Source organism: Varanus komodoensis, unplaced genomic scaffold (assembly GCF_004798865.1).
Source record: "Varanus komodoensis strain SLA01 unplaced genomic scaffold, ASM479886v1 scaffold6_2, whole genome shotgun sequence".
In the NCBI taxonomy this organism is placed as follows: Eukaryota; Metazoa; Chordata; class Lepidosauria; order Squamata; family Varanidae; genus Varanus; species Varanus komodoensis.
In genome coordinates this window covers 7,697,201-7,708,293 of record NW_025336346.1, presented here as the reverse complement: position 1 = coordinate 7,708,293, position 11,093 = coordinate 7,697,201, and the positions used below count along the sequence as shown (strand labels likewise).

At 47.0% G+C, this 11,093-nt stretch overlaps 1 protein-coding gene across 3 annotated transcripts in view; it reads left to right on the top strand.

Moving 5' to 3' along the window:
* Nucleotides 1-7,152: 7,152 nt before the first annotated feature.
* The window catches only part of SFMBT1 (Scm like with four mbt domains 1), an 87,123-nt gene continuing 83,182 nt past the window's right edge, over nucleotides 7,153-11,093 (top strand). For 2 of the 3 annotated variants that reach the window (XM_044451456.1, XM_044451454.1), the window contains exon 1: nucleotides 7,153-7,228. The gene's annotated coding sequence lies outside the window, so the exon portion shown is untranslated. Of the gene's footprint in view, nucleotides 7,229-7,835; nucleotides 7,891-11,093 lie in introns of those variants that run through there. The other variant, XM_044451455.1, reaches the window with a different exon arrangement.

The following is an 11,093-nucleotide window of genomic DNA, read 5'->3' as shown; positions in this document are numbered from 1 at the left end:
GTTGGCCTAATAAAGATATTGCCCTAATAAAGCTGCCAGAATCTTACTTTTTGCCAGGACACCTACCTGTGCTCTTTTGTTTTTCTTTTAAAAATCCGTTTATTGCTTTTACATGTGGGCTTTAACATAAACCATTTCCCCCCATTCCCATCATCTACAAATATAAGCCAAGCAAAGGAAGAAAATATTCCCTTTTATTCAGCACATGAGTTAGACCCATGATACTATGTCTCCCATGGCTATAAACATAGTCCTGATCAAGCCCTGCTGAAAATAGTGGAACTTCATTAAAGTTAGTTATCCTGGCCAACTGCAGCTAAAGTGAGGCTCATCTGGTTTGGGAATGAATCAGTAATGCACAGCCCTAATGTGAGATAGCGCAATTCCAAAAAAAGGAAGCCACAGCCCTGAGTTTACAAAAGCTGAGCAGGGCTGTCAAGCACAGGCTGCTTTGGAGGGCTTTCAGTTGTGGGGTTGCCGTAATTTGGAGACCACTTGATGGCATGTATCAGCAACGACAATAAGCCCTACCTTCCAGGGCCATCATTATAGAAAATTGCCTAGCTTAAACAGAAAAGCGGACAAACCCTGAAGATATAAGGTACTAGGAAACAGGGTAGAAAAGTCATTCAACAGCTTTGAACATTTCTTAACGCTAATGTAGTTGGCAAGACACAGTTATCAGCTAGCATCAAATAAGTTGAAGTCTAACAATAGTCCTTCAAGAATTGAAGAGAGATCTAGTTTTTCAATCAAATGCTGTGAAGTGACAGAGGGGAACTGCATATTAAAAATCCTTAGCAAGAGGTTTTAGCACAGGATGTATTGAATAAATACATTTAAATGATGCATTAGACTTTTCATAGTCACATATTAAAGTGCAAGCTTATGAGCTATTCCACACAATAATATGTGCATCACTAGCTTTATGCTGTTTTATAGAATCTAAGTTCCATGAAATAGGGACATTTCATCTGTTGATTTGCCAGCCAGTTTTCAGCATGAAAGGCGAACTCTTGGGCAGATGGACATTGTACATTGGCATCTTTCCATTTGGAAGGAACAGCCCAGTCCTGGAAACACTTGCTCCAGAGCATGCGGGATCCAGTTCGACCTTAGCCATTGCCACTGTGAGGTTTGAGGAACACGCATCTAAGTGCTCATCCCAGTAAGACAACATGCGCTCTGGAGGTGCAAATAGGGATTAAGGCAATATACCCAGAGCCTAGCAAGCAAAGCAATTTACCCAATTGCAGCTTCTGCTTGCAATAAAACTGTATAGCAGAACTTTTGTTTGTTACCTTTTCTGCGTTTGGTACCTTGCCTTTGGCTGGGAGGATGCTACACAGTAACACCACCTTTGAGCCCTCCATCAGTGACAGAGATCAGGGTAGCATTACACGAGTTGGAGCATTGCGCTATTTAGAACCCTCCCCATCCCAGGCACTCAATCTTGGATGCACCGGTAGCGGTTGACACTCTGCAAGACCAGGAGTGCTCTGTTGCCCGGCTGTATTCTGCATCTGTCTACATCGTTCTGGTTGTAGTCTTGAGACAGAGCAGACACTCCTTTCACTCATCAGTGAAGTTGGCTTCTGCAACAGCCTGTGCAAGCCAGTACAGTCCCCTGTCCCAGGATGCTGCTGTTGGTTTAACTGCATTTGTGTAGGGCCACAAGGATGCTGACCAGATTGCAGGGAAAGCCATATGAGGTGAGACTGAGGGAACTGGGTCTTTTTATTTATTTTTCAATTTATAGCCTGCCTTTTTCCTACAAAGGGCTCAAGGTAGCTTACATCATTCTCCTCCTCCATCTTATCCCCACAACAACCCTGTGAGGTAGGTTGGGCTGAGAGTCTGTGAGTGGCCCAAAGTCACCCAGTTGGCTCCATGGCTGAGCGGGGACTAGAACCCGGATCATCTGAGCCCCAGTCCCATGCTCTTAACCACTACGCCACATTGGCTCTCACCACACTGGCTTTTCAGCCTGGAGAAGAGGAGACTCCAAGGGGATATCACACAGAGGTGTCACACAGAGGTGGGTAGAGACCTGTTCTCCCCTGCAGAGGGGGGCAGGACGCACTCCAACGGAGCCAAGCTCAAGGAAGCAAGGTTCAGTTTGGATGCCAGGAAGTACTTCCTGACAAATAGGACCCCAAGGGCATGGAATGGGCTTCCACAGGAGATAGTTGAGGCCCCATCGGTGAGGGTGTTCAAGGATAGGCTGGAGATGCACATGGTGGGCATGTCATGAGCGGAGCCGGCTAGAGGCGAGGGTCAGACTAGATGGCCTGGGAGACCCCTTCTGACTCTCTCTGTTTCTATATTTCTGTTTGCACACTGGCAGGATGATCCCTTGGAAAAGGGGTCTTGCTGGCATGGGAGGGGAGCCACACGGGCTTCCTCTTGTGCAATTGCTCTGCTTGTACTGTGCAGGACTGCACCCCGTGGCCCGGCTAAAGCAGCACTGCCCTTTCCTTCACTCTTGGGTAACTTCAGAAGCCCCAGAAGCCCCAGGCACTTTTCATCCAGGCACCTCCTTGAACTCTCATATACGGGTGGCACCAAGTCAGTTTTTGGTGCCAACTAAATATCTATTTGTTTACCCAGGGCTTTCCTCTCTCTTCTTTTTCAGCATCATGTAATGTTTAATTTATCTGTTACTATCCCCCTTTCATTTTTGTTGATCTATTATTTTACTGTGTTTCATTGGTGGAACTCTATTTTGGGATTGCTGTATGCAGAAATATCTCAGATTAATACAGCATAGATGGATGCTCTCACCCCACTGTGGATGCCACACACATGGGTTTTAAGCTGGGTTTTCAAGGGTTGGCAGTGTGGTGGGCAAGTGTCTTAGGCCCAGTTTGCACAATCAGAACAATGCAGACCATGGTGGCTTGGCCACCACTTGCCATGTCATCTAGCTGGCAAAATGTGTTGGAGGGTTATATACCTCTCAAATAACCCTGTAACAGTCTGGGGCTAATTGGATAAGCCCCAACAAACCATGAACCCCAGGTAAGCTGCAGCAGGGCAACTGTCATGGAAATTACACCTGGCACATGGCACAGCTCACCACTTATGGTGGTTTGTTTGGACAGTGCAAACCCAGTCAAAACTGTGAGCTTCTCCCATGCAATCTGGGGTTTACTTGGGTAATATGACCACTGGGCTTTCCAGAGACACCTTCTTTCTAATTGTAAGACTGATAAATATTATTGATCAATATTATTGATCAATATTATTACCATGAGAGCTATTTGAAAATAAGATCTTCAGGAAGCTGTTTGAAAGATACTTAAGATTTCATGTTGCTCTACAGCCTAAAATATTGACCATGTGTGGCAAAACAGAAAAAAGTTGATCTTCTATAGAAAAGGTCTCATTAATAAAAGCAAAAGACCAAACTTCTGTGCATATTTTCTTATCTAATGTACATAAGGACTGCAGAGTTAAGAGAAATTAGACACTTTTTAGTCACTTAAAATAATTAGCTCAGCTAATCAGCTTTTCCTAAATATGTTCTTCACAGGTTTGAACAAGAACATTGATTTATTTCCAGAGAAGTCTTTGTATTTGATTTTATTGAAGGGATTGCAACTTGTTATCTTTAATGAAAAGGGGAGGAAAATGCCAAGTGAGCATCTGCAGTATAAAAATAGGGGAAAGTTTGCCCAGAGAAGTCTGCTTTATTTTGATAAAGTTATAATAGAACTGTCTCTTGTACTATATTTGTCCCCTCTTCAGTGTAATCATTATCTGTGTCCTTAACTACACTTGCAACCAAAGTCTTACCATATTGTACTAGGAAGCAATTCTTCCTGTGTCCTTTCAAAGTCCAATCACATCCACGTTTATTCAGAAGTAAGTCCCACACAACTCAGTGGGATACACTTAAACCTAAAGTGCCTAAACTCAACATCTGAGGTCTTCTTCTGAGTGCCACCTTTAGAGGAGACTCAGTTGGTTGCTACAAGGGGAAGGGGCTTCTCAGTGGTGCCCCCTCATTATAGATTCATCCCCCCAACTGCCCTTCTTTCAGCTATACTGAATTCTGATATTCTGCTGGGAGGGTTAAAACTGCCCTCTATACCAAGGTATGTTAGGGCTTTTAGCAGAAGAGGGGCTTATGTCAGGTGTTTTTGACAGGTTCAGTGGTATTAACTTGCTTGTTAATTCAGTTTTTTGTAGTGAAATTTGAATATTGTCTTTGCATACTCCATGAATTGTACAATAAATTTCAACTGTCAGGTGGTATAAAAGTGAAGTGTATAATAAGATAGCAGCCTTATTTTCCAGTAAGTATTCACAGAGTATACTTTAATTAGAGTAAAAATCTACTTAAATAATGAGAGATGAGAAACATTTTGATATAGTGAAGCTTGTTCACCATTTATACTGTAATTAGGTGGCTTGCTGTGTCTCCCCCCCCATGTGTTTGAACCCAAAAAGTTTACATCATCACCTTGCCTACCCGTGATAATGTCATATACTTGTTACTTAAGGCTCAAATCTTTGCCCACCTGTAAATTTAAATGAGTAATTTGATGCAATTTTCTTCTGAGCCAACATGTATAGGATTGTGGTGAAAAAACATTTTGAAGGAAGTGAATTCAGTGATCACCCATGTTAAATCTACTATTTCATGAAATCAGTATTTTTTTTCCAACTGGCTTTATTTGGGAAGAGAGTCTGTGTATTTTTGTGTGTACTCAGAATGCCCTTTTTATTATCCCGTTTTTTATTCCCTAGCACTGAAATACGAGTTTAAAGGATTATATACATGCCACAGCCTGGGTCTTCGGATAAGTACTCTGATGTAAGTCCCACAATGCTCCATAAGGCTTTCTCTCGAGTAAACGTTCCTAGGATTGTAGGCGTAAATATTAAATTCCAGAATCTTTCGTTTATTAGTTTTCCGTACAAAGCATATGAACGGACCACCCTCTAGTGGTCTGACATGGCATTTTACTTTCCGAGTTAACTTGCTTATCTCCCCCCACCTTTTTCCCCTTTAGGCAGAGAATTTCACTGTAAGCAGACTGCAGTTCGCGCTGGCTCCTTTTTGTGCAAAGAGACCGCCTAAAAAGATAATTCGCCAGCCCATGCAAAGCAGCCGCGTCTTCTTTCTTCCGTTCGAGCTCCTAAGTTTGGTTAATGCCGGAGTGCGGGATGTCCCACACTAAAAGTATCACCGTTTATATATCCTTTGGGCAAATGTAAACGTGTTCGCTCGTTTAGACTTAGCACAATTAAAATCAGCACTAAAACCGAGCACATCTTCCCTCCAAATAACGGAGCGGCATCTTATGACGACCTGGCCGAGATATGGTGTGTGTGTGGGGGGTCTTTCCCTCCGTGCCGAAAGTCACTCTCCCACACCCAAAGTCCTCGCTACGTTCGCCAGCAGCTGAACGGCCGAGCATTTCCCCGGCAAACGGAGAGAACGGTCTGGGCAACCTCCTCCTCCGCCTGCCTGCAAAGGCGCAGCTGGCCAGCCCTAAGCCGCATGGCGACAATTTGCCTGCGCTGCTTGCACTCCTCCTCGCTTCGCCTTGCACGGCATTCTTCCTGTCTAGAGAGCTCGCAGGGCTTAGGCTATATATTTCTCGGCGCATCCCTTTGCTTCCGCCCGAGCCCAAGGATGACCGCTTGCCGAGTTCCTCTGACTTTCCCGCACGCTGACCGGTGATTTCCTCCTGCTATCAACTGGTGTCTGGAACGCGTGGAGCAGGCAGCGAACCGGACGACGTTACTTAGACATATAAATCCCGGTGTGCACGGAACGGGTTAAAAGAGAAAGCGGAGGGGGGGGGGTAGGTTTGTGCCAGAGATCTACAGTCAATACAGCTCTCGAGCCTATGCGAAAATCCAGAGCAGTGGATGGCGACGGCTTGCTCGGAAAGAGGAGCGATCACGGAGGGAGGGTCCTCGAAATAAGATCTCATTCCCCACCCCTTGCTCCAAAGAGAGGTTCTTGCAAGGATCCAGTTGGCTGCCGGCTGAATTGGTGTCCCTCTTTCGCCTCCCGTCGCCTTTAAGCTGCGTGAAAGTCGCTCGCTTTTATTACTCTTCTCTGATTGCACAGGCGCGTGGTCATGAGGTTCTCGGCGTTGCACAATCCTTTCCTTTTCTTTCCCCATCTATTTTTTTCCGATGCATTTTAATTTCGGTTCGGGGTATTTTAATTTATCCCGCCTTTCAATGCATAACAGCGGCAAGCACCCAGCCGTCTCTTTTGCCGCCACCCCCTACTACAGTGTACGCACTTGGGCCGCGCTTCCGTCCTACATCTTTTTCGCGGTGGGGGGGAGAGGAGGAGGGCAAATGGCTGCGGGATGCGGGGCAGATTGCAGTGGAAACGGCAGAGAGACCTTCGGAAAGGCGACGCGGGCGCCAGTTTTGTGCCGGACGACCCATGGCGCTGTCAGTTCTGGGCCAAGAAACGGGAGTGGGGGGAGACGACGGGGAGGAAGTCGTGAGTTCTCGTAGCAAAATCAACTTGGCCGCCAAGGGAGAACGGCATGACTGCGAGCTATAAACCGCTTTAGCCGCAGTCTTTCTTGCACTTAACCCGGCTTCATACCAGAGTCAGCCGGTTTCTGTGCAAGTAAACAGGCTCAAGTTGGTAATGGCTCAAGCATGGGAGGCCAACGCGTTGGATGGAGAGCTGAGCTGACTGAGCGCCTGCCTGTCTCCTAAAGCCATTCAGCTGCCTCCCCCCCCCCGCACACACTTCATTCCAACACACTGAAGGTTGTGCTTCTTTTCAGCTCCTTCTCTCCCCCGCCCCAGTCCGAGGCAAGCCAACGCGCAACCTCCCCAATTGCGCGCGTAATAACTAGAGGCAGGTGCGCGCCCCGCGGGAAATCCTCGGGGACAGGGTGGCGCTGCGACGGGCGGGGGCTCGCGCCGCCTCTCGGCGCCCAAAGCGCCGGACGAGCAAGTTTGAGGAGGCGGCGCGGCGGCGGCGGCTTCGTTTTTTGCGGGGAGCCGCCGAGCAAAGCCCAACCCGAGCCGCGCCAGGGCTCAGCGTGTCCGAGCGCGAGGGAGTGTGTTGCGAGCGCCCAAAAAGCCAGGAGCGAGGGGAGGGGACCGGGGAGAGCGACGGCGGGCGCATGCGCTTGGGCCGACCGTGCCATATTGGAATGAGGCGGTGAGCGGAGCGCCGGCGAGCCTTGCTTGAGCCCCGGCAGCGGCGCAGGGCTGGAAAAACTCCCCGTAGGTAAGGCGGGCGCAGGATGCGTGCCCTTGTGGGTAGGGCGGCGTCCGCGGCAGCTGCTAGGCGCGTTTTGCCGCCTGCGCGGCCGCCGGAAAGGTTTTTTTTCGGCTCCTGAAGTTTGATGCGGGAGACGGCGAGGGAGGGCGGTAGCGGCGGCGGCGGCGGCGGCAGTAGCAGCCGCCGCCGCCGCCGCCGCCAGGCAAGCAGGCGGAGCGCAGCGCTAGGGGAGGGGGAGCGAGCGGCGAGCGCTTCGCTCAGATGTGCTGGCTGGAGCCGCCGCCGCAGTAGGAGCGCCAACTCTGCGCGCGGTTGGCGCGCCTGCCGCGCTCCGCGCAAGTTCCCGCGGCCCGGGGGAGGTGCGCGCCGCGCCGGGGCAGCCCTGGGCCCGGAAGGGGGCGCCTGCCCACCCGCCTGCATTTTGCGTCTGCAGCCTCGCCGCGTTCGCGAAAAGTTCCTCGGCGTCGGGTGCAGGAACTGAGTGCTGCCTCTTTCGCTCTCTTCCTCCCTGGGCGTATTGTGTGTCAGGGAAAGAGGGAGCCCCCTTTTCCTCCCTCCCTCCCTTTCATTTGGCTTCTTGACTCAGTGACTGTGCGATTGCTTTGGATGCACTTTCTCTTTCAAACTTGGGACTTGAGTGGGCAGGTTCCAGCAAAAGTCATTTCAAGGTAACTTCTCATGAACTTTTGTAGCCATGCGTTTTGTCCTTCCCGGGGGGCCGGTTGGTTGACATGTTGTTACATTTTCCTCACAAAAATGGCCTCACTTGAACAGATGAGGCCTCCTTAACAATTTGGCTGTCCTCCTTGCTCCCCTCCCCTCCGAAATGGCGAGGTAAGTGATCTTTAAACCCACGCTCCGGGAACTCCGTCGGGAGCGCTCACTTTTCTCTGAAGAGCGCCACGCAGTTCGCCACCCGCCTGGGATGTGGATGGCAAGCCTGCTATCGCCGCATCGCATCCACTTGGCGCCATAAATTAATGTTTTAGGGGTGGCTCTGGGGGAAGGTAGATAGGTAACATCCACAGCTGCTGCCCACTGTTGTTTTTGGATGCGTGCGATTACAGTGCCACAAAGTTACACGAAGCCCAGCCCCTTTCCACCCATTTTACAAGTGCTGCTGATGCCTCCTGCGGGACTCCGGCTTTCAGTTGAAAAACAACTCTGCACCATTGTATTCTGCTGTCTTCTTTCAGTTTCCAACCTTAGCTCCCCCTCCCTCCCTTTGCACTCGAAAATACCCGGGCTTTGTTGTCTCCATCTGCATCTGTAGCTGCAGATGCCCCTGAATCCATCAGTCCTGAATATGGGATAATTCTACAGTTGGCTGCAGTGGAAACTAGAATGGTGCCATCACACACTTGCTTCTAACTGTTAGACGCAGCTTACGGTGGAAGAGGAACTTGCGCAGGGAAACCTGAAGCTTTCTTAGGAGACCATTTGTGACCCATCCATGGGAGGTGGAAGGAAACACTACTTGCATACAATTTAGGAAAGTGTTTTCTGTGAGTGAAGCTTATACATTGCATAAAGCAAGTGAAACATCTCCCCTAATGAAAGGAATGAGAAGGAGGCAGGATCTACAACTGAGGCTATTTAGAATTTATTTTGCAGGAGTAAAAGCCAGGCAGTTTATTGGTTCTTAAAAAGCAATGCTATTACTAGGCCTCTCCTAGTCTATATAATGGGCCAGAGTGATGTCTATTTAATGGTCCCATGTGGGTTTTAGTAGAATGATTATATCTGTTCTGGAGAAATTTGCTGTCATCATAAAAGGTGTTTAAAAGTCTGTAACTGTTAGGGCTGATAGGTTTGCCTTTGCTGAATCCACTTGGAAAGTAGAAGTCTAATGTAAAATTCTTCACTGACAAGAATGCGCTTCTATGTAGGTACAGTTTCTGTAGTCACTAATTTTACAAGGTTTAATGCTGCCAGTAGCCTGGGAAACGTTTTAGCATACAGAGCATAACATGCACTGCTCTAACATTCCATGTAAGAAAACCCATTTTTTATGAATTAGAGTAATGCTGTTATGCATCAGCCAAAAGCTGTATGATAGTTATGTGGAGGATATGTTGGTGAGAGAGTGATGCAAGTGGTCTGCATACACAGAAAACCTTAATCATAAGTACATCTACTTGAAAGCAGACCACTACTTGCAGTGGAACTGGTTCCAACAATTTGTGCTTACAGTAGCAACTTCTGGAAGATGCAGGCCTAATACAATACATACCCATCTTTTCCCTCTAACTGAAGGATTCATGCAATAGTTAAAGCAGCTGGCCACTACAGACTTCTGACACTATCCAGGTTTAATTTCACTGCATAGAGATATAGTGGCCTCAAAAACCAGGGCACTCTGATCCCAGCAATATCTACACATGATAGAATAGACACTTGTAACTGTGTGTAATTCTTCTAGTTTGTGACCTATGAAGGACTCCCAATCCCACATTACATGGACACGGTCCAAGTTTTTCCATATGCTTTGTTTAGCCTAGGGTGTAGTGAGTAAAGTTTAGTTTGGTCTTAAACTTTTTGTGCCCCGGTGAGTCATTAATTGTAATTTATATTTTCAAGGCAATGTACAGGAGAGTCTGTAATCAGGCTAGGTTCCAGCAAGGCTGACTTACACTATACCATTGTAGTGAAATCCCGTGCAAGGAAAGTGCAACTCTTTGGCAACATTACCTTAGACCTAATTTGTAAATGCACCTATATTTATAATACCCAATACAACATAGGACTAAGGGCTGCTTCAAATATTTAAACATATAGTAAATTGCTTCTTGGATGTACTCAGTCAGACTGGAGGTAGAGAAATTGTATATCACAGTGCTTCCCTCTGTTGGGGTATTTAAGAACAGAAACAAAGCACCCTGCATATGGAAAATTGGTGTGTTGAGAGGAATTGGACCCGCAATCTGCTCTGACATGTTGGTTGCCTATATATAATAATAGCTTTTATATTTTTAAATGAGATTGAGAGTAGTGTTTTACTTACCTGAACAGTAAGACCACAGCCTGAGACATTCCTTCAGGTGCCCCCGCCAAATGAGGTGGCACAGGTGGCTGTAAGAGAGAGCCTTTTTAGTGGTGCCACCACATTTGTTGAATACGGTCCCCAGAGAGGCTCACCTGGTGTCTACATTGTGATCTTTCTGACCCTTTTTATTCAACCAGGCATTATAAGAACTATATTTAGTGCTGTTAGTACTTTATCCTGCTGTTGGTATTAATTTTTTTTCACAGTGCCATGATGGTTTTATTCTTTGCTGCTGGTTTTATTCTGCACTGTTTAAAGTTTGCACTGCAATTTTAATGTATTGTACACCACCAAGAGAACTTTGCTTATCGGAGCAAATCAAATGTATAGTAAATATATAAATCTCTGGCCCCTTTGTGAAACGTGCTGTAGTCCAGGAAGGGCTTCATTAGATCTAATTGTTACATGTTTAGATCTAAGTAAGGAGCAGCAGAGAGCCACAGGTACATGATTCTCTACAGAACTGGGACAACAGCATTGCTGGACTCCTTGCTTGACAGCACAAATTGTCAGAAAATGGTGAATCCTCTCACCTGTAGAAAGGGCTCTACCATATGTAGTTTTTGCACATTTGAAGCATCTTTTACTGGAGTTTAGACACGTATGTGTGAGATTAATGCCTTTAGACAGGTGCATCGTTGAATCTGTTCACCATGTCAAAAGTTAAGCAAGTGTTGTTTCTGTGAAAATATTTCTGAAGGTTTAAAAATAGTGCTGAAGCCTAGTTTCTCCTCTGAATATATTATTCCCATATTCATCCTCTTTCATCCCAGTGTTTGCATTCTGCTGTTTGTTTGTTTGTTTTTGCAGTTCAGGCTGGGTGCT